This window comes from Halichoerus grypus, chromosome 6 (assembly GCF_964656455.1).
Source record: "Halichoerus grypus chromosome 6, mHalGry1.hap1.1, whole genome shotgun sequence".
Lineage (NCBI taxonomy): Eukaryota > Metazoa > Chordata > Mammalia > Carnivora > Phocidae > Halichoerus > Halichoerus grypus.
The window spans coordinates 114,076,970-114,100,204 of NC_135717.1; the positions used below are offsets into that span (position 1 = coordinate 114,076,970).

The window sequence follows — 23,235 nt, forward strand, 5'->3', positions numbered from 1 at the left end:
AAGGATTTATAACTACTCCATGTTACATTTGAAACAACCAAACAGTCTTTGAAAGCTGACACTGAAGAAAGCCTTAGAAGTTAACCCAACACAACCTCTTCCTTTTTCAGATGAGGATGTTGAGGGCCTGAAAGATGAAGTGGCTGGTACAGAATCACAGTGGCAGTGATGATAGCAAGGGTGGCCTGACCACAGATGGCACTGAGCCCTTCACATCTAGCATCTCATTTTGTGCTCACAAGGTAGGACACAGCAGATGAGGAAACAGGTCAAATGCAGCTCTTCTGATGTGAGCACAGTGCTGGCTCCACGGCCCAGCATGGCTACCCAAGGAGGGGGGCCTCTAGTCCTGACGCCAGGGCCATCCACACAGGGCCCCTGCGCGGGCGCGGGAAGAGGAACGGGCAAAGGCTGCCTCCACACAGGAAACAACAGGCTGCTTCACCCCTGCAGAAAGTCTGTAACTATGATCACCCAAGCAGGTCAAAGGTGTGGGCACCATGTTTTGTTCTAGAAGAGAATCAGTACTTTCCCCCTCCGCTTACCAAGGTAATCCATAATCGTTATAGAAACTTAAGAAAATAGACAATAACACAAAGGGAAGAGAAAGAAGTATATTATAACCCCACCCCTCTGAAAGGAGTTTTGTTCTAGAGGACTCCAGATACTAAACTCCACTACTTTGAAAGTGAAGAGGAAGAAGAGAGGGTGGGGTCACTGCACTCCCCTTTTGTTGGTTTTTTTGTTTTTTTTTTCTTTTTCACTTCCCTGTAGTGCAGCGAAGCTTTACAGACTTGAAGTCAGAAGCAGAGTTCAAACAGTTTTAACTCTGGCTCTTTGACTTTGCACTAGTGTCCTACTTCTTTTTTTAAATTTTTATGTTAAATTGTGGTAAAATACAAATAACGGAAAATGTACTCTTTACCATTTTAAAGTTTAGTAATGTTAAGCTTAGTAATGTTAAGCATATTCACAGTGTTGTACAACCAATCTCCAGAACATTTTCATCTTACAAAACTGAAACTCTATATCCATTAAATGACAACTCCCCATTTACTCCTCACCCCCACCCCCAGCCCCTGACAACCACCGTCTACTTTCTGTTTTATGATTTGGACTATTCTAGACATCTCATATACATGGACTCATACAACATTTGTCTTCTTGTATTTGGTTTATTTTACTTAGCGTACTGTCTTCAAGGCTCATCCATGCTGTAGAATGTGTCAGAATTCCTTTCCTTTTGTACGGCTGAATAATATTCTAGCACATGTATGGACCACACGTTATTTATCTACTCATCCGTTGATGGCCACTTAGGTCACTTTCATTCTTTGGTTATTGTGATTCGTGCTGCTATGAACACGTGTGGACAAATATCTCTTAGAGACCCTGATCTCCATGCCTTAACCTCTTGAGTTTCCCTCTCTTGTGCTATAAAATGGGGCGGAGAAGAACACCTGCCTTGCTCCTCTGCCGAGAGAGTGCTAGAGAAGCAGTAAAGGGCCACCAGCAGCAGGACTGGAGACTGGCCCTCACTGGAACCGCTGGGCAGGACTGAGAGGGCCTGGAGAGAAGAGAAAGACAGGCCTGCAGCTGCTCCACATGAGCAGCCAGCCCCATCCCTGCCCGGTGAGTCCCCCAGCCTGGCCCTCCGAGTGCTGGCACTTTCCTCTTGTCTTTGGTTTGGTTGTGTGGTTTCTCCATGAAGCTCGTTTTCACTTCCTCCACCTGGAACATGTCTATCCCTTTTCAGGGCCTCCTTAAGCAAGTGTCCTGCCTACAGAGCATCTCCCTGAGAACCCCAGCATGTTTTGTTTCACACTGTAAAGTCAAGCCATTCCCACCTGAGGAACAAAAATCAGATGATCTCAGGGTCTAACAATTTCCACAATTTCTTAACTGTATATTTCAAAGCTTTAGAAAGACCCTCTTTCCGGAGTATAGGGCTATAAATTTCTACTTCAGGAGGCTAAATCTTACCCTGGTAGCCTGAAGAGACGTGTCCTTAAGGTGCCCTGTTTCTGTCCAGCACTGACTTCTAGGAGACTCAGGTCTTTCATCCCCCAGCTCTACACTTTCATAAGCCTGTGACGCCCCCCCCCCCCCCCCCCCCCCGCTCACTGAGACATAATGTGACAACAGTATCTTCCCTGTGGAAGCACGTGATAGTGATGCAGGAAAGACGTTAATAGGGTTCGAAGCTTATGGCCAAGAAAGAATTCTTGAGATGTCTTTGGTGCAAAAAGGTGATTTTATTAAAGCATGGGGACAGGACCCATAGCCCGGAAGGGCTGCACCGGGGTCATGAGGAGTGGCCCATCATATACTTTCAAGTTGGGAGGGGGTTAGGGATAGCGTGAGTCTCTGAGGAATTTTGGAAACAATGTTTCCAGGACCTTGAGCGGGCTAGCTATTGTTGGGAAAAGGTCATTTATTACTGTCTAATAAAACCTTAGTCATGAGACCCTTCAGATGTATATCGGTGGGCCATGTGCTTGCGGGGTAATTACCATCACATATCTTGGAGGGTTTAGAGATAAAGGAAGTTTCCAAAGGAATTCTTATATGTTAAAGTAGACTTACAGGATCTTGGGGGAGGTAGGGTGCTGTCAGGCTAGGATTGCCTTTTGCCCTTAGCGAAGTATTAACCTTGAGGCAGTTGAGTCCCTAGAGGAATGTCCCTCTCCCTGTTTCAAGGACTTGTCAGTGGGCTCTAGGTAGTAAGGAGATTTAATAATTTTTCTTCTGCCTTTGTTTCCCACCTCAATAGTACAGACCACGTTCATCCTTACTGCCTCTCTGATTCTCGCAGTCCCACGAGGTGGGCACACAGGGGTTGGTGCATCTATTTCAGCTGAAGAATAGGAGCTCAGAGACACAGCCAGGACGTAGAAGAGCCCAAACTGAATCGTTTTCTTCTCCTGATCCTGTGAGCCATACACTCCACCACGTGGAGAAGCGATGGGCCGATGAGTTGGGGGTCACATCCGTGAGCTCCCAAGTCAAAGAGGTAGGGGGGATCGGAATGTCTCAGTCTTTTTAGTTACTCAGGATAAAACATACGTAGACACAGAGAAATCGTAGTGTATGCATATGTGTGCATATGTGTGCATGAGAACAGAAAGAATGTGAGAAAAAAAATAAACCAGCAATCCTGATCAATGATAGACCAGGACTGTCAAGAAAATCCTGGAGTTCATTAAATTTGTAGGCGTCCCTACTTTAAAGGATCTCTTACAGATTTGTAACCTAGACTTTGTCAACACGCTTAAACTCTTAGCAAAAGAGAAAGAGTTTTCTGTCTTAAAATGATGCATTGACCTGTTGGAAAAAAATTCGTCACCTGAATAGAGCTTGCAGCATAGCCATTAAGCAGAGGAAAGGATAATTACGGTAGCTCTGAAGATGTGACCTTTTAGAATCCCTCTGGAATTGTAGGTGGCAAAAGGATTTGGCCACATCACTAATGTGCCTGCTGCTGTATTTTCTGTTCTGCTCCATTCACTACTACCAACCTCTCAATGTAAATAAATAGTAATCTAATCAAAGCCTTTGTGCTAGTTTATTAAAATACATAGGAACTAGAGGGTATTATGCTAAGCGAACTAAGTCAGAGAAAGACAATTATCATATGATCTCACTCATATGTAAAATTTAAGAAAAAAACAGAGGAGCATAAGGGGAAAGGAAGGAAAAATAAAATAAGATAAACAGGGAGGGAGACAAACCATAAGAGACTCTTAATCATAGGAAACAAACTGAGGGTTGCTGGAGGGGATGGGGGTGGGGAGATGGGGTAACTGGGTGATGGACATTAGGAGGGCACTTGAACTAATGAGCACTGGGTGTTATATGCAACTGATGAATCACTAAATTCTACCCTTAAGCTAATAAAAAAAATACATAATTCTTCACTATCTCCTTAGATCCCTCTCCCACAGCTTTTATGCTGAAGCAGTGAACTGTCTGTGTCTTCACAGAAGCCTCATTTTCCTCCTTTAATTGCTCCTGTGGAATGACAAGACTAACACCCTTACCAAAGCGTAACTTCTACAGGTTCCTTTGTCTTCAGACAAAGCGCTGTCCAAATTTAAGGAAGATGAGATCCCCGCAGTTTTCCTTGAGCATGACTCAGGGTTTCTCTATCTTATCTCAATTTCCAGTTGATTAGAACATTTTCCCGTCATACAGCGTGATTTGTGAGTGGTCCCTGTTCAGACGAAGTCAAAAGTTCCAAATTAAGTACATTGTTCTGCTTGAGAAATCATCAGGGCCTGCAGGATGCCGTGAAATTAGCAGTGGATGTGCCTCGGATGTCTGAGAGCAACGTCTGCCTCGAGGCCAGAGATAGTCTAGACTGGGTGCCCCACGGGGATACTTGGCCGTGTTTGGAGACATTTTGGGTTGCCGCCGCTGGGAGACAGAGTGCTACTGCACCCAGTGGGTAGAGGCCAGGGATGTCCCTAAATGTCCTACAACACACGGGACAGCCTCTCCCAACAAAGACTTACCCACCCTACACGTTTGTTTGCTGGGGTGGCAAGAACAAAGTACTGCAGACGGAGTGCCTCGCACAACACTGTGCTGTCTCACGGTTCTCGTGTCTGTGTTAGCTCCTTCGAAGGGCTGTGAGGGAAGCATCTGTTCCAGGCCTCTCTCCAGGGCTTGCAGATGTCCGTCTTCCTGTGTCTCTTCACCTTGTCTTCCCTGTATGTATCTCCGTGTTCAATTTCCCCTTTTTGTAAAGTCACCGGTCATACTGGATTGGTTGGCCCTCATGACCTAATTATAGCCTGATTACCTCTGTCAAGACCCTCTCTCTAAATAAGGTTACCTTCTGAGGTACTAAGGGTCAGAATGTCAACATATGAATTTGAGGAGGGACACAAGTCAACCCATAACCCTGCCTAAAATGTCTGTAATGCTGAGTTTGAGACACTCTTACCTAAATGGCCACTTACCTTCCCTGCCTTCTTTCCTTCTCGTTAGGACAACGAGATGATTGGGCTGAATCTTTGGAATAACATTCCCCTGGAAAGAAGACAGGAATTCTCATTTATCATCAGGAGATGATCACTAGGCCTTTAGGGATGGATACCTAGAAACGTCACTCCGATTAGGTAAAAATTCCACTTCCGTGCCCCATCTAGCACCAAAAAACCTCTTTATTTTGCTGCCTGTTTTCCTTTTCCTCTGGTTTCCTATACAGGTTCTTCCCCTTCGATGGGCTTTCTTTCCTTTTGAGGCCACCAGTCAGATGCCCATGGGATGCAGCCATCCGTCTGTGGTACTTTGTTCTGGGTCCGTCTGCGGTACTTTGTTCTGGGTCCTATATAAGAAGACTAGTAGAGGAAGCCTTTTGAAATAGTTTCAAGTTATGGTTAACTGAAACTCCTCAGCAGCATAGAGTAATGTGAAAATATGAGCTTCCAGTGAGTCAGAAGGGGGCTCCTATCCCACTCGATCATTGCTGCTGTGTAAGCTTGGGAAAGCTAATTAACCTCTCCAAGTCTCCAACATTGTCCTTCCCGGTAAAAAGGGGTAGAATAAGAGTATCTGTACTCCTGATAGAGCTGCAGTAGGGATTAAAGGAAATAATGCATAAAGCGAGGTTAGCTTAATGCCCGGCACCGATATATAGCCACTACACATTCATTTGCTGTTGGTATTATTATTTTAAAGCGATGGAAATGCCTCTGTGAATTCATGACTTCATGCCATGAAGCTGGTGGAGCACTGAACATGCAGGAGGCACTTCGGATGCAAATACGGGTAAGGCCCTTGCAATCTAGCAAAGAAGAGAAACAAGCAAATAGTAAGAGCCGTGCAAGAAGCACCATCACAGAACTGTGCATAACCCTTTACAGGAGCATGAAGAAGGATTTCTGGAAAAGGCCTTTGGGAAAACATGCACAAAATATTTATAGAAACCTGAAGTCATCGTCTCGATTTACCCAAAGGCAAGTCGGGATTTACATCAGCAGCTTTTTTAGACCCTATTATGACAAAATCATGCCCCTTTCATCCCTACCGGCATTTTAAAATATTACATGAGAAATGCAAAAGGGAAGACAGAGAACATTTTTCATGTTAATAATTTGTTTCTGTGATGAGAGAAATGAGAAAACATCTCATTTGATGATGATGAACTATTTCCAATACTCATGGATGAACGAAGCAATTAAAAATTTGTAGTGTGTTTATTTCAGCACTAAATACGAAAGATCGTCGGGGAAATCCCACTCATGGTACAAAGACAGTAGGAGTGAAAATTAGAGCAACAGCTATTTCCAAAAAAGTTGCTTTTAGAAAGAAAATATTTAGAACAAAAGAAATTACTTGAATATAATACTTATGAAATAGAGTGCCTGTTTTATTCACAACTGTCTCCTATTGCTTAGAACCATGGCACAAAGCAGATTTATAAGGAGCTGTTGAGTAAATTGGTTGCTTATCAGCCAAATGATAATAACTAATAAGTTAAGATGAATGGAAAGAAGTCACCCTTAAAATTCTCTACATTAAAAAGGAGTTTGGAATGTCACACTGGAAACACCATGCCCAGAGAATTTCCTTCTGCTCTTTGGAGGCTCACTTCAGATCATGAAATAGACTCACATGTGTTAAGGACCCACTGCTGCTGAGTCTGGGGAGGCATGCACGAGGGCCGTGGACAGGGACACCACGGCTATATTTGCCACAATAGAGGGAAGTACAAGGACGTGGAATCCTGCTGGAAAGAGTTGGGAATTAACTCCTGGAGAAATAACACATTTCTTAAAATAAAAAATCTTTCCCACGTCTATCCATTCATTCAAGAATTACTATTTAAGCACTTAAGGTATGCTAAGCATCAGCCTTGGGGCCAGAGAGGAAAAGCTGGGTAAAGCATTGCCACTGTCCAAGAGCTTCAAGGTATGATTGAAGGACACCGACGTGTCAATTACAAGAGCAATCAAGTGTCTGAGATGTGCTAGAAGCATGCTGGTGATGGGCAAGGGACCACGGAGGGAGAGATTTGCTGGCAGGAAAGGACCAGACCTCTGCCGTGGGAAAGCCCCCGGCCAAATCACAGACACCAGAGCAAGAGCCACCAAGTGAGAGAGAACTCAGAGCCGTCCTGGCCTCCCCTTCTAGTCCCCAGGAGCAACCTGGCACCCCCGCTGGAAACCCCACTCACCAAGCAAAGCAGAGCAGGGTGATGAAGCTCAAATAACCGAGAGCCCGGACTGCCAAAAAGTAATTTGTAAAATCATCAATTCATCAAATTTACCATTTTACCAAAAAAACCCAAAACCAAAAAACTTGCTTCTCTTCATTATTTATAAACTTTCATAGTAATCTGTCTCCAATGAAACAGCTTTAGTAGTTTGGGAGGATGTCTGTAGTTTTTGTTGACAAGATTTCATTTTTTCTTCATAGAGGCATTTAAAGAAACTTGAGGTGTCTTTAAACTGTATGAAGAACTCAGAAATCATTCCATAACCAAAATATCGGTGCTTGCTTCCCACAAGAATTTTTCAGTTTCTGCTGGTTTCTTTCATGCCATTTTGGTTTCGCCAACATTTTAGCAGATTTGTGATGGTTCTGCCAATTTCTCAAGTGCATTGTCCACCCAACTTTTCTAACAATCTCATCATTCAAATTTACTGTGTGATATGATTGTTCCTATAGCTTCCAATTATTTCTCACTTTACCAGTCTCTCTAGCATCTTAGGATTTTGTATTTTGTATTTACAGTCAGTAAATGCCTCAAAGTTGAGGAATTGGTCATAGAAATCATTATAATACAATCTTCTGGGCAGCCTCACTTCCTTTCTGCTGCCTTGCTTTGTTTTATCTCAGTTGGTTCTTGTTAGAAATTTAAAATGCCATCATTTTTTTGTAGGGTGGTTTGGACTACCAATTTTTTTCAGGTGCTCTTGAGTTTAAATCTTAAATTTAAATTTAACGACAACTGTGTCAGTTAAAACTTCACCCCTTTATCTTAAGCCTTTACAGTTTTAATCTAATTTGACTTAATGTAACATAATTAAGTTTTAATTGCTGGAAGTTCAAAATTAACATCCACCTGCTATTTGAGGAATTGGCAAAGAATACTAAGCACTGGAAGAATAAAAAAATGACAGTCAAATCATTAAAAGAGACAATCTTTTGAATGTTAGTAAAATTTAAAAGTTAGATAAATTGATCATTGGGAAAGTGAAATACAATGAATTGATCTCAAGCCAATTTCATATAAAATGTCTTGGAGACGCCATTCTGTTCTTCATCTATAGTCATCTCTTTCTCTCAATCTTCTACTAGGGATTAAAGGCGGGGAGGGGGGGGACAGCATAACAGAACATAATCCCAAATATGTCCATGTCCTAATCCCCAGAACCTGTGAATATCGCCTTACAGGTCAAAGGGACTTTACGGACGTGATTAAATTCAGAAGCTTGAGATAAGTAGATTATCCTGGATTATCCGGATGGGCCCGATGTCATCACAATGGTGTTCTCATAAGGGGGAGGCAGGAAGGTCGGGGTCAAGGGAGAAGCCAATATAATGAAAGAAACAGAGATTGGAGCCATGCACTCTGAAGACGGAGGAAGAGGCCACAGGCCAAGGAATCCAGGTGACTCCTAGAAACTGGACGAAGCAAGGAAACAGATTCTCCCCTCAGAGCCCCCTGAAGGAACCAGTACTATTGATACGTTGACCTTAGCCCAGTGAAACCAGCTGAGGACCTCTGACCTCCAGAACTATAGGAGAACAAATTGATGTTGTTTTAAGTCACTAAATTTGTTGTGATTTGTTATAGCAGCAATAGAAAGCTAACACAGGGTGCTTTCTCTCTGTGTGCTCCCCCTCTCCTTGGTTCTTCGTCCTGTTCACACACAGGGTCCTACAGCCAGGTACTTGGCCACCAAGGATGTTGTTCATCTCCAGGGAGAAGACCAAAAGAGCCCTGCCTGGACCTTTGTGAGACCATTTTCCCCAACCCCTATCCTGGCTTCTGTAGATCTACCTGAAACCAAGATGCAGAGCCATTTATGTTGTTTTAATGTTGTCCTAGGAAGTCACCAAAACACATTATAAAATTATCTCAATTAACTTCACCCAAAGAACACACTGTACACTAACCTTCCCGTCCTATTTTTCATCTCCATCCATGCCTGGCTACATCTTCCCATAAATCTTACCAGCCAGTATGTGGCCCAGATAAAAGCGCTAAATGATTCAGATACAATATGGTCAGCATTACAAAAAGCACCCAATTTGCACACACACCCCTGCAAAGCTTAGCTCTAGACATTTCCCCATTTTTCCTAAAATAGCTCGTGCTAGCCTCCCAGCAATCCCATGAGGCAGGAAGACCTTGTCTAACCCCAGAAGACCCATGAGGCTAAATGACATCCCCAAGGCCTCACTGATAGTTAGACACAGACCAGGGGCTCAAACTCAGGTCTCATGACCCGCTCTGGCTTAGCATCTGTGACTTTTGGAGCGGGCACCAACGCGCAGGTGGCGTAGGTAAAAGTCAGCGGCGCTGCTACCAGAAGAAATACAACCCCACCTGCTGGTTCCAGTCTGAAATGCCTTGGTTAGAAGTTGATCCCTTCTTCAAATGCAAATGCCGTGGAAGGAGGCCTTTTGGGGCACCTGAGCTCACACCAGTCCCAGGACCCACAGGCTACTTAAGGACTCAGGTGACTTGTTGCACCTGATCCTCCCAGAAAATCCTGGTAAAATCCAGGATTTGCAGTAACAGCCACTGTCCTCTCAGCCAGGCTACAGCAGCCTCCTGTTCGGGAACTGGCCACTGCACAGTGGACATACATTATTTGGGGGTTCCTTAAAGTTTGAGGATGTGAGAGGAAAAACTGTGTCTGAATCTTGCCCAGAAGTACCTCTCCAGAGAGAAGATGCTGGAGAATAGCAAGACCTGGGTCTCCCCGGCATCTTCAACTTTCAGAGAAGCTGTGATTTCTAAATTGCGAGAACCCTGAGTCCTGTTTTCCCCAAGAGCTAAGAGAGTTCCTAATACTGACTGATGGAGCCTTGGCATGGTTAGCATTTTCTTGTCTGCTGCGAGGGACAACCCTGAGACCAAGGAGTGGTTGGCTTCAGAATGCGCACTGCGGCGGATGTGGAGAGCCCTTTGGAGGATCCTTTGGAGACAGAAGCTGCTTTAAAAGACAGCAGAGGGGAAAGAGAAGGAAAAGCCCCTACTCGTCACTTCCAGCAAAGTGGAGATGGAGCAGGGAAAATCCCACCAGAGAAAGAGTATATATAAGAAATGATATTAGAGGGGCGCCTGGGTGGCTCAGTCGGTTAAGCGGCTGCCTTCTGCTCAGATCATGATCCCAGGGTCCTGGGATTGAGCCCCAGGCCCCGCGCATCATCCAGTCAGGCTCCCTGCTCAGCGGGGAGCCTGATTCTTTCCTTCTGTCCCTCCCCCCTGCTCATTCTCTTTCTCTCTCTGTCAAATAAATAAATAAAATCTTAAAAAAAAAAAAAAAAGAAATGATATTAGAGAAAAATGCCAGCATTTTGAAAGAAGGATTCTATAAAACTTTTTTACTATTTTTTAAAACTGCGGTAAAATATATATAATAAAATTTACCACTTTAATCATTTTTAAGTGTACTGTTCGGTAACATTGAGTACATTCACACTGCAGTGCGACCATCACCACTGTCCATCTCTGGAATATTTTTATCTTCCCTATTCCTCCCACTTTCTAGCCCCTGGCAACCACCTTCCACTTTCTGTCTCCATGAATTTGACTACTATAGGTAGCGCATGTAAGTGGAATCATACAGTATTTGTCCTTTTGTGTCTGGCTTATCTCACTTAACATAATGCCTTCAGGGTTCAACCATGTTGTAGCAGGTGTGAGAATTTCCTTCCTTTTTAGGGCTGAATAATTTTCCATTAGATATACACACCACATTTTGCTTATCCATTCATCTATCAATGTACATTAGGGTTGTTTTCACCTTTTGACTATTGTGAATAATGCTGCTATAAACAGGGGCCTACATCTATAAGACTTTTAAATATAAACCCCCAACTATTAGAAAATATCAAAGTTTGGAAAAGTGAAGAAATCTTATTCACGTGGTGAGTGTGGAAAATCATGCCAGAAAAGTCCCATCATTAAATGCATTCAAGAATACATACCTACATGTGTCAGGAGTGTGGGCAAGTTTTTATAAGAACTCAGTCCTTACTCAACATCAAAAAACAAACTCTGGGGAGACACTAATTAAATGTGATCGCCATGGAAACCCCTTTAGAAGAAGCTTATTGGAAATCAGAGAACTCTCAGGACAGAGAATCCATTTAAATGTGTGAATGGGGAAAATGGTCAACTACAAGCCCCACCTTACTCAACACAGGGGACTAGACAGTGGAGCAATATCTTATTCCTGTGAAGATGGTGGCAACCCTAGTAACCGTAGGGCAGGCCATAACACACATGCAGTGAACGTGAGGAAGGCTTTGATCACACAGATGAATCTACACAGGACCCAGGTGACAAAACCACGCCCTAGCACGTGTCACAGTAGATACCACGAAATCCACAACAAAGACAAACCTTTAGAAATACAGCAGGTCAGGGAAATCCCTTTTTGGAGATTCAGATTTTATTACATATCAGAGTATATTAAAGTGGTGGTCTGGGGGCGCCTGGGTGGCTCAGTCAGTTAAGCATCTGCCTTCGGCTCAGGTCATGATCCCAGGGTCCTGGGATCGAGCCCCACATCGGGCTCCCTGCTCCGCGGGAAGCCTGCTTCTCCCTCTCCCACTCCCCCTGCTTGTGTTCTCTCTCTCGCTCTCTCTCTCTATCAAATAAATAAATAAAATCTTTAAAAAAAAAAAAGTGGTGGTCTGGGTGAGAAAACAAGGGCTCTTCCATGTGGCTTACATAGTAGTAAATCTCATAATGAGGAAAATATGCAGGCAGACATACAAGAAAGCAAAAAGGAAAATAAAAAGGGAGAAAGGAAGAAAGAGAGAGGGAAAGAGGAAGGAAGGAAAAGAATGACAGAGAGAAGCAGGGAGGGAGGGAGGAAGAAAGAAAGGAGAAAAAAAGAAAAGAAAAAGAAAAAAAGGAAGATGAAAGGGAGAAAATAGACCTTCAAACAGGACAAAGCTCAAAGCTATTCTCTGTCCTCTACTCCAAAGGTGCTCCTAACAGATGCCCAGGGGCCAGCATCAGAGATCGTATCATGGACACCAGAGCCCCAAGGGAGAGAGAAGGATGGAGAGAGGGGATGCTGGGCCACCTTTTCCCACGTTTGAGGGTCTCTGACGGAGAGGTAGCTGCAGGAGCTGTTAAGATCAGGGGCCAGTGCTGAGCCAATAACTGGTCCCTCCGCTGGGGGCCTTTGCTGACGTGTCACCCCTTGTGGATGGTACTTATACACCCACACCCTGGCAGAAGGTGCTCCCCAGCAAGAGTGCAGGAGGTCAGCCACTGTTCTAGTCACACTGAGAACTGAAACCACAGAAGGTTCAAGGGATGTGGGTTTCCCAAAGTCTAATGAGGAACCCTGCACCATGTCTGTTATCTTGATTTAAAGAAGGATAACTGTTCTTTCAGGCCAGCTTCTAGCAAAACAACCCCATTTTTCTTTCCTCCTCACTCTCATCTATATGCAGGGAGGTGCGGGGTATAGCGTGATGACCCAGGGCATGAATTTGACCTTCCTTTCCTCCTTCCTCTGTTCCTGCTGCAGTTGTCCTTCTATTTCTTATTCAACCTGTCCCACCTTCTTAGGATTGGGTTCTCTAACAAAGCTAGTCTGATGAACAAGCCAGGGCTCCCTGGCAACCATACATCTAGGTTTTAGCAGGAGTCCTCAAGAAGTGGCTAAAATTGTCAGCCCCTGACTGGGTTAGAGGGCAAGGAGTGTCCAGATATGGAGTCAGAACTCCTAACCCCACCAGCTGGAAGAGGCCTGACTTAGACAAGTTTTCTCTGAGCCTCAGTTGCCTAATCTGTTAAACGGGCATCTGTTAAACCATGCCCCATTTCCAGGGTTGTTATGAGAACCAGGGAGAGAAGACATGAACAGACATTTCTCCAAAGAAGACATACAAATGGTCAGCAGACACGTAAAAAAATGCCCCACATCACTCAGCATTAGGGAAATACAAATCAAAACCACAATGAGATACCACCTCACACCAGTCAGAGTGACTAAAATTAACAAGTCATGAAACAACAAATTTTGGTGAGGTTGCAGAGAAAGGGGAACCCTCCTACACTGTTGGTGGGAATGCAAGCTGGTGCAGCCACTCTGGAAAACAGTGCGGAGGTTCCTCAAGAAGTTAAAAATAGAGCTACCATATGACCCAGCAATTGCACTACTAGGTATTTACTCCAAAGATACAAATGTAGTGATCCGAAGGGGCACCTGCACCCCGATGTTTATAGCAGCAATGTCCACAATAGCCAAACTATGGAAAGAGCCCAGATGTCCATCGACAGATGAATAGATGAAGAAGGTGTGGTATATATATATATATATATAAAATGGAATATTATGCAGCCATCAGAAAGAATAAAATCTTGCCATTTGCAATGATGTGGATGGAACTAGAGGGTATATGCTAAGTGAAATAAGTCAATCAGAGAAAGACAAATATCATATGATCTCACTGATATGAGGAATTTAAGAAACAAGACAGAGGAGCATAGGGGAAGGGAGGAAAAAATGAAATAAGATGAAACCAGAGAGGGAGACAAATCATAAGAGACTCTTAATCTCAGGAAACAAACTGAGGGTTGCTGGAGGGGAGGAGGGTGGGAGGGATGGGGTAACAGGATGATGGGCATTAAGGAGGGCACATAATGTAATGAGTGCTGGGTGTAATATGCAACTGGTGAATCACTGACCTCTACCTCTGAAACTAATAATACACTATATCTTAATTAATTGAATTTAAAGAAAAAAAAGAAATTTTAGTCACCGAAACAGAGCAGGTAGGAGACCTATTTTAGGGCATATGACTTCTTAAAGCTCATCAGATCACTCATTCTATGAAGCATCACTTGGTCCCCATCTGTGAGTAAAACTTATCCTATTTCCACCCATCCTATGTCTTTGGGTCCCAAGAGAGCCCCAAAGGTTAAAAACATACATGTGCATTCCCTGAAAAGAAGGTCCTGCCCCGGTCTTAATGTTTAGCAACCACCTTGCTTAGGTCTTCATCGACTTGTCAATTTGTTATTTTACTAAGCAGAATACAGAGTTTCTTTCTTTAATGCGGTCTTCTTTCTCCCTCTGTCCTGAAGAAACATGAAAATACTAGTTGTACAAGAGAAAGAGAAGTAACCATCAGGGCGGAGATGGGGAAGAGAGGAGGGACTCAAGTCAGGCCACTGCAGGGGGACCGGAAGAGGAGGGAGGCAGGCGGAAGTGAGTGGAGCAGTAGGCTGGCAGCTGGCCAAGGTGCATGCTCCGGGGAAGTCTGTCTGCACACCATGCCATTGGTTTGCATTTCTGTTTCTTCTTAAGGCAATGATGCATATTTCATCTCATCTTTTATTTTCTTTATGGTTTAATTATGAGTCGAAGAGGAATCTAGGCATGAAGGAAGAGTTACGTTTTTTCCCCCCAAGCGCTGCATCTGTTAGAGGTTGCATGTAAGTGAATTAATCACCAAAAATATCTGAGGGGGAAGGCACATGTTTGTTCTTGAGTTTAGTCACCAAGGATTGCCAGGGCTTCATTCCAGCATCCTATCCTTGGTTGAAAACTAAGTACTGGACAGCAATGGATGCTAACACTTAAGCAATGAAGAAGGAGAGGAGTTTCATCTGACATGATTCTTTTTCTACTCCCAAATACCACTGCTTACACAATGTAGGAGCCTACTTATGACTCCTTAAATTACACACACACACACACACACACACACACTGGCCCAGTAAATATTTAGCCTACTACAGTTGAATTGTTAAATATTGGAATAAATATATAGATAAGCAATTTAGTCCTTTAGGCAAGGAGAAAATTTATCCAACAAATATATTTTGCTAAACTATTTGGTTTACAGTATAGTGAAATTCTCTTGGAACACAGGGAGAAATTTCCTGCTTTCAAGAAAATTCTGGGGACAACTCATGTATATGAATATGTAATAAAAATACGGTGGGCCAGAATATATGAGTACACCTACCAGTACAAATTGGAATGTGTCCTAAGGCTTTCTTCCTCCTTTTTGTCAAGAAGAGTTTTCCAACAACCAGACCCACCACCCTCCTCCCTACCCTTCCACCTTCCCCCTTTCTCAAGAAAATTTCCTCTTCCTCAATTATTTGGGCTTTTGTGATACCAAACAAGGGAAGGGTTGGGGGAGGAGAGGAACCAAAGGGTCTGGAGGTCAAGGGGAGGATTTGGGCCTCTGGCTGAGTGGATGTACTTTGCAAGGCAAGCACAGTATATAAAGGAGGTTGATGGGATAGAAGAGAAAGACACCATGTTGCTTGCTGTTCACTTCATTTCTCAGTCTCTCACCAGGTGACACAAACACTGTTCCCCTCCCCCCATAGAGTTAGAAACCATCCTCATTCTAATGATTCCTAAATGTGTAACTCGAGCTTTGACTGCTCCCCGCCGCCTACCGGCTCCAGACCCACTTGGATTTTGTTTAAGAAGCATCTCAAAACCTAACGTACCCAAAACAAAACAGTTGATTAACACTCCCCCAAATATTGTGCCCCCCACCCCAGTCTTCCCCAACCCAGTAATTAGCAACAACCCAGTTTTCAAGTGAGACCTAAAGGGTCATCCTGATGCCTCTCTTTTCCTCTCCATGCTTGTAATCACCCCTTCAGGGAGTCCTCCCCGGTGTCCCTTCAAATATAATCAAAATGACACTGAGTCAGTGGTTGAGAGGAGTAGGATGGGGAGTTTGCATCCGTGCTTATCTGGGTTCTTCTTCCATTCTTTGTTTCTGCCTGAGGCCACCATCTGCCTGACACCAGGTCTTCCAGCCTTTAGACCAGAATGCCTGTCCTTTCTTATCTTCCACCTCCCTTGGTGTCAGGTCCAGAACTTTGTCTTTATAAATAAATTGTTGGGCAAAAGACTCCAGGCACGGAAGAGTGCATACCGTGTACCTCTATTCCTGGCAAGTTCCCAAGCAGGCAAAGGTGTTACCATCATGGTGGTGATTGTTGGTGGTGGTTGGGGGGGGGTGAGGGGGTGTGTGACCAGTGAGCTGGTCATTTTGTTTCTTGATCTGGACACTGTCACACGAATGTGTTCACTTTATGAAAAGTCATGGAGCACTGGGCATTTGAGCTCATTTCCGAATGCATGTTGTACTTCAATAAAAAGTTTACTTCAACAAACATGTTATCTAGACATTTGGAAAAGATTAAAAATTATTTCTGGACTGAAGATGTTTGTCAAACATCAAAGGGTTTGCATATTGAAAATACATGATCTAATCCTGGGTGCCCAAAGAGATTCAAAATGCATCCTCTTTCAACAACAAATGGACCTTTCCTCCCATAGTACAAGATCACTCCTGTTTTTAATTCAACTACAAGAAAAATACAAATCAATCATGGCTAAACTTCGGAGACTTGTGAGAACGTCTGCAATGTGAGCAATGATACAAAAACTTGGGTAGAGACTGTCTGGGGCAGATATCGTGACACGTGGAGCAGAAGCCAGTGCCCTGCTCAGCCTGTCAAAATTATCCAAAGACTCCCGCTGAATGAGGTTGTCCTCTTTCTTCAAAGACCCCAGCAGAGCAATTGTGTCTTACCATATGTCCTCCTTTTATTTTCCTGATTTGTCAAAATGGGAAGGGTGGGACCCAGAGAGACCCTAACCAGCTGTTCCCTGCCCTCCTTGCAGACAGCTACTGCTGACATCCCGAGGCTGGTCTGCAAAAGGTGGGAACCTTGCCCGAGGCTCCAAGGCTGGCCGAGTTGCCGGGGACAAAATGGAACCAGGTTTTCTGGCCCCACTGCCAGCAGGCGTGCTAAGCTGCTGCCTACGTGGTCAATTTGAACAGGCCAGGACAATGCCCCACGTAAACAGCCCCCCACCAGCCTGCATCAGCCACCGAGATCCCACCATTAGTACTTAGTGCCTCTGCAGCACCTCTCCACCAGCCCCCTCCCACCAGCACTCACTAGATCCTCTACTCCTGGCTCAGAAGGGCCCTGCCACCAGTTCTCAGGACCCACTGTGACCAGCGGCAGTGCCAAGTTACCTGACTTGGAACCCACACTGTTTTTACAGCAACAGCAAAGCAGAGAGGGGACAAAAATGGGGAGAGAGTGATTCTTTCACTCAGTAAGTATGGAGCATGACTTTGCCAGGTACTGTTCTAGGGACTGGAAACACAGCAGTGAGTTCGTACCATTAAATTTTAATGATGTGAGACAGACAATAAGCAAAATAAAGAAACATGTTATATAGTATATGAGAAAGTGATAAAGTGTAATGAGAAAGAGGATGGAGAAAGTGCAGTAGGAGGAAGCTAGAAATGGTAGAGTGGTCAGAAACAACTTTGCTGATTTTTTTTTTTAAAGCACGTGGTCATCATGGGGAAAATCAGAATTTTGTCAGACCTCTGCATGCTTATGATAAGGTTCAGTATTGTTACATTTTGAATTCCACGGAGGAGTAGAAAAAGTGAGCATCTGGAGTTCCTAATCTGTCCCCAACCTGAGGCAAAGGTATTGCGTGCTCTAGCCCCAGTCTGGGCTCAGTGTGGTCACTGCTGTCCACGTCGGCCCTTGCATTTTCCAGTTCTGACCATTGGTGCCCACCATCTCCCTGAACCCAGACCACAGTCCTCCACCATGGCCCCGTGATTCAAGTGGATCTTCAAATGACCTGACTCTGGACACCTGTTCTGATGACCTTTCTGAGTCCAGTCCTCCCCTGGAGCTCCAAATCTTACAGCTGGGTTTCTGCCTTGGTCCCTCTTTTCAGCTAGTCTGGTTTCCTATTTAAAGGAAACCTGGGGACAAGGTTGTGCCTTGTCCTTGACAGTATCCATCTCCAAAGTCTAAAAAATCCTCCTGAGTCCAGTCCAGAGTGAGGCACCTTGCGATGCACAGCCCAACCCCAAGTTGGCGGCAACTTCAAGATGGCAGCTGTTGGATCATCTGTGGGATTATGTGGGCTCTGGGGCTGGTTCCACCACTCAAGAGCCAGGACACTTCGTGCAATTCATTCTGCCTTTCTCCATCTGTCTAAAGAGCTGCTTACCTCACAGGATTATTGGGTAAATCTGGTAGGTAAATGTACATTGTGGAGTTTTAAAATTATAAGATAATATCTAAATATATGCAATTACTATGCATTGCTATTCCTCCGCTCTTCAAAATAAATCTTTGCAGTCCTAGAATTGCACTTAGAATAATTTTATTACCTAGAAAAATTATAAAAATAATTCCTTGCATTAGCATCATATTTAGACTCTTCAAAGTACTTTCATGTCCATTATTTCATTTGATCTTCATAAATGAGACAGGAAAAGTAGCAATTAGCATCTCCATTTTATAATTAGTGAAACTAAGACCCAGAGATGAGGCGATTTGCCCATGGGAAGCTATTATAAGCTTTAGAGAAGGGACTGGATCTTCCGCTTCCTAATTAGGTTCTGCAGGTGCCATATCAGACTTCTAAGGGTTTCAACCCTGAAAAGTTCCATCTCCCACAACCCCAAACAACACACCACCCACACATACACACACACACACACACACTCCAACCCCTAGGTAATCATTGTCAACTTCACAGAAAATTTCATCCAAGAAAAATCCAGGGACGTTTAGACAGAAACACGTCTCAGACTCCCCAGCAGCTGGGCAAAGCATAACACTTAGTTCTATATAAAACGAAACCTCTCATTTCAGGAGCCAATGGGGGTAAAAAATCAACCAAAATTCTGCATTGAGATAATAAAAATATCTTTTGTTATCCCCTCAAGACAGATTATGGATGTGCTACATGTTAATTTACTGTCAATTTATTTATTTTTATATAATCTCCTCCAGTCAAGGTAGATTTCATTCCATTTTCATCTTGTATACTTCCTTTCAAAGCTTGGTAATTTCTTTTCTATTTTTATTCATTCCACTTTTGCTTCCTGTCAATTTTTATATCAAAATCTGCTCCGGTTCCATTTGGCAAGGTGTAGTAATGAAAATATTCCTCATGCTTTAATGTTTAAATTTGCCATTGCACTTTAAAGTGCTTGTCTGTCTGTGCCAAGGGCCCAAGGGCGGCTCTGCACCTGGCGCCGCTCCCGGACCCGCAGAAGGCAGGAGCGCCGCGGCCCTGCCGGCTCTTCATCATTGTCTGAAATTCTCTTCTGTTTGCTGTTTCTTGCGCACCTATGTGTGCTAGGCACTGTGTGTGCGCGGGGTCACACCAGTCAGACGCGAGGTGGAAGAAGCCAGTCACGGACTCAAAGCTGGGCTGCAAAGCCTGCACAGGTGTCCCCAGGAAGGCGCCCCTGCTGTGTGTGGAGGAGGTGGTAGACGCAGGAGATGGGGGGACCCGGACAGACACGAGCCCGAGAAACCCGAGAAACCCGTGTGCGTCCCCGCTCACCTGGAACAGGAAGGCAAAGGCAGTGTGTGGCAGATTGCGACTGGTCGGCAGCCACTGGGCCATGGGTCCTAGGGAATCTTCTAGAAATAAGCCTCTCTGGTGGGCCTGACTAGAAGCCTGGCCGGGCAGTAGGTCCTGGGGATGTTAAGGCGGGGGGGGGGGGGGGGGGGGGGGGGGGGGGGGGCGGGGGTGCTAAGGCACCATTTGAGACCACAGACACGGGTTACTTTTCATCTTCCCAGCTTTTCAGACCACCTCTCATGTCTCATGCCCTGGGGTCCGAAGAGAGCAGTGTGGTTAAGAGGAAGGCTTCTGGCGCCCAGATGCTCTGGTTCAAACCCCAGCTCTGCCACTCCCCACCCATGTGCCACTGGGTGAGTTACTTGACCCCTGTACCTGAGTTCCCTCAGCTGTGCAGTAAGGTGGGAGGGATCCTCATGAGGACTAACCAAGTTAGTTGAAATGGGTAATGCTTAGAAGAGCGCCTGGCACATGGTAAGCCCTCAGTGAGTATTTGTTATCATGATGATCCCTGGCTTTGGTTTTTCAGGAAGCAGAACCCACAGCTTTTCTGGGATGCCCTGGTGGTTGAAGCCGCGGCAGGTGGGGTGGAGCTAGGAATTTTAGCAGGTGCTGGCCTAACTGCACAGCCTGGTGGCTGCCCCCACCTCTAACTGGCTTACAACCTCCCCATCAGCACCCAAGCCCCTTCTTTCTCCCATTGGGAAGGGAAACAACATTTATCTGAGTAAGTTTCTAGTTCATGTATTTACTAAGCACAGAACAGGGTAACTGCCTCATAGAAAACACTCATGACAAAGTCTTGAGGTCACGATGGTGGTGATTTTAAAACAATTTGACTCAAAAATCATACAGCTGGCAAGAGCCAGAAGAGAAATTTGGTTCCGGACCTGCCCTATTTCAAATGCCTGCTCTCCCCATGCTTCACCACACTTCGAGTGTTTCAAGAAGACACACACACCTGTCCCTGCAACCCAGGAATAGACTTCGAGTTCACTGTGATCACACTGCGCCTGTAAATGACACAGGGGTGGTGGGGGTGTTCGGGGAATCATTACCCCAGGTACAACCAGAAAAGGGCCACTAAATATCATTATTTCCTACTTTGTCACCCACCCACAAACCATAAGTGCTCCTCTCAGATTTAATGACCTAAGTGGACAAATTCACTCCCTCATTCAGTCAACAAGCAAGTTTCGGCACCTATTATGTGCCGGGCATTATTTTAGACACTTGGCTGCGTAGCAGTGAACAAAAGAGGCAAAATAATCACAAGAGTTTACCTTTTATTGGTGTGCAGGTATAGGAGACAGATGATAGACAAGTAAATACACAAACAGGCAAGTTAATTTCAGATTATGCTGTGTGCTATTAAAAAGATAAAATAGGGCAATGACGTAGAATCATTCATGACTCACTTAAAAATGGGTATCAGCTCATTTCACACGCTCGCTTCAAACCTGTCAAGTTTGTTGTACTTGAAATAAAATCCAAACCCCTTTCCATGTCCTTCAAGGCTCTACTTGATCTGGCCTCCCTACAACTTTATCTCCTACCATTCTGTCTCTCCTTCAATAATCTCCAGTCATGGATGGGAGGGCAATCTGGCTGCGACATCTGTCACCCCACTGATCCCCAGGGTTGATTCGGCTGATCTGGCTGGCTAGGCGGGTATCCTCTTCCTCCCTCACTGCTCCATGTGTGTCCCTCCTGAAGCTGCTTGCTCGGTTGAAGAGGACAACCTACCCAGACAGAGGAGGACTATTCGTCGGTCAAGCATGTTTGAATAGCTGCTCACCCCTGCTAGAACCTCCAAACAAGCTCTCAGGGTCCATTTGTAGGAGAACATAGAGTAGTCAAGTTTCCATACTCCAGACACATCCAAATGAGGTGCTGCATGTGACAGTCTGCCTTTCTTAAAAAATCGTCATCATCTTCTTCATCATCATCTTCACCATCATCTTCATCATCATCATCATCATCATCATCATCTCCATCTGGCCTTCTGTCCTTCAAAAATATAATGCTCCATTTCTGCTCCAGGCTTTGCATTTGTTCCTTCCCCTTTCTGGAACATTTTCCCCCTCCAAGCCCCTTTCCATGCCCCCCAGCTCTTTGATAAATGGCTCACTCATTTTCATTTTTCTGCTAAAAACACCTCAACCATGTCATTCTAATAATCTTTCCCTTATTTTGCTGGGTTTTTTTCTTTATATCTGAAAGTGCCTAATTTATTTCCTTATCTGTTTATTGTCTCCCTCTCCTACTCATGCATGCAGATTGTAAACTTCATGAGGGCAGGGACTCTCATTCACAGCTGTACCCCCAGGGCCCAGAACAGTATCTGGCACATAGTAGGTGCTCATTCAATGTGGATTGAAGAAATGAAAGTGTGTCCACACACAACAGCCAAGAGAGAATCCTGACAATCAGCAAAGGGGATATGCTTCAAAAGACGGCCCTCCGACACCAAAAATCTTCTATTTCATAAGTCCATATAACCCAAACACTGGGAAGGGGAGTGTATGTGAGAATACAAGATACAAATTGTATATTAAGTCTTTGGATTCCAAAGACTCTGAAATTGGTAATAATTTGGAAAGCAACCATCACAGGGCTTATAAAGGGATGTTTGCAAACTACTTCTCCATCCTTTAGACCAGAAGGTGGGTTAGCACCCAACGAACCATTGCTATAGATGTCAAAATAAATACAAAACAACATCAAAAGCCAGGGGCAGCTTTTCTAACATGGTTTCTTTATGTGCTTTTTCTCTTCCCTAAAAGAAAAGTAACATGAAATTATAATTGATTATTCAAAGCAGTCCATGGATTTTGAGAAGAGCCACAGAATTCCAGAGATGAAAGGAATTTTTTAAAAATAATGTTTTTTAGTAGCAGCACCTTTTGTTCAAACAAAGTATTAAGCAGAAAGAACATATAAGAGAGATACATACGAGAGATGACTGTAGCGGTGGCCTGCTTGAAGTCAGGGCGGCCGCCTCACCCACCTGCACATCTCCCGGGTACCCAGACAGGAGCACAGGGTGAAAGCTACCCAGCTGGCCTAACCCTCTTATTTCACAGGCCGTGAGAAGGAAAACACCAGCCCATATCACAAGGGCAAATAAGGAAACCTCAGAGCTGACACCTGAACCTCTTGATACCTGTTCATCTTTTCAACTAAACCATTGCAAACTTTCTTTCTTCTTTTTTTTTAAGATTTTATTTATTTATTTGTCAGAGAGAGAGAGAGAGAAAGCACAAGCAGGGGGAGCAGCAGGCAGAGGGAGAAGCAGGCTCCCCACTGAGCAAGGAGCCTGATGTGGGATTCAATCCCAGGACCCTGGGATCATGACCTGAGTCAGACGCTTAAAGGACTGAGCCACCCAGGCATCCCCATACCAACCTTTCAAAAGGATTGACTAATATAGTTAAAGAGAGTTCCTCTGGGCTTCTTCTAAGTACAATCCTGTCTTGTAAGAAACGTTGCACCTTCCGCTAGCCGTCCTGTCACATTCACTGCCATGTGGCTGGTCGACACAGCCCGCCTCATTCTGGGCCATCCCACCATCCCTGTGCTTTCCTCTTCTGACCACTCACATATCCATGAAGTTCGG

The 23,235-nt window shown here is 44.5% G+C and overlaps 2 long non-coding RNA genes across 2 annotated transcripts in view; both read left to right on the top strand.

Moving 5' to 3' along the window:
• The first annotated feature begins 922 nt into the window (after positions 1-922).
• Positions 923-5,193, top strand: LOC118540252 (uncharacterized). Its single transcript, XR_004919541.2, has 3 exons — positions 923-1,632; positions 2,774-3,013; positions 4,993-5,193. It is a non-coding gene; the product is annotated as an uncharacterized LOC118540252 (long non-coding RNA).
• Positions 5,194-19,747: 14,554 nt separating this feature from the next.
• The window catches only part of LOC144382367 (uncharacterized), a 422,766-nt gene continuing 419,278 nt past the window's right edge, over positions 19,748-23,235 (top strand). The window contains exon 1 of the long non-coding RNA XR_013449178.1: positions 19,748-19,784. This is a non-coding gene — a long non-coding RNA (uncharacterized LOC144382367). The remainder of the gene's footprint in view (positions 19,785-23,235) is intronic.